Below are 802 nucleotides of genomic sequence, written 5' to 3'. Positions count from 1 at the left end.
ATACTCTGAATTCTTTATCACCCACCTCACTCCTCTTCCACTTTTTCCCACAGTTAGAATTACTAGGGACTGTAACTGCATTTCTTTCAAGTGTATTATTTTTATTTCTTTAATATTTTAGTGCTTGCTCATGTTGCTAGGATAAGATAAATCTTCTATTTTTACCAGAACTATGCTACATTAGTTACTTTTTTGTTGCTGTAATAAAACACCATGACCACAGGCAACTTATGGAAGCATTTATTTTGGCTTTTGGTTCCAGAGGGAGAGTCCATAATGTCAGGGGAGGCATGGCAGGAGGCAACTGGAGTATGATGGCTAACCCTGGGTGTCAACTTGACTGAATCTGGGATTAACTGAAATGAGAGATCTTCTTGATTGGATCATCTGAAGCTGGAAGACACACACTAAATGTGGGCATTACCTTCTGATGGCAGCCTGTATAAAAGGCCATGGCAGAGGAGAACACCTGGCTTCTTGCTGCTTACCTTCTCTCTCGCTGGTGAGTTAGTCCTGCTGCTGTAGACTGAAGACTAGCTGATCTTTTGGAATTCGTCAGACCTTCAGTGCCAGATTGGGACTACTGAGACATCCAGCCTTGTGGACTGAGCGACTACAGATTCTCCAGTGTGGTGCAGCCATTGTTGGACTACTCGGACTCTATCCTGTGAGCTAAGCTGATAAATCTCTATACCTATATATTCATTCTGTTTCTTTGGCGAACCCTAATAAATACATGGAGCAAGAAGCTGATAGCTCCCATCTGAACAAACAGCAGAGAAAGTGATTGGAAGTGAGTTGA

This window comes from Nannospalax galili, unplaced genomic scaffold (genome assembly GCF_000622305.1).
Source record: "Nannospalax galili isolate Female #2095 unplaced genomic scaffold, S.galili_v1.0 scaffold1217, whole genome shotgun sequence".
Lineage (NCBI taxonomy): Eukaryota > Metazoa > Chordata > Mammalia > Rodentia > Spalacidae > Nannospalax > Nannospalax galili.
Note: the sequence above shows the minus strand (reverse complement) of the source record.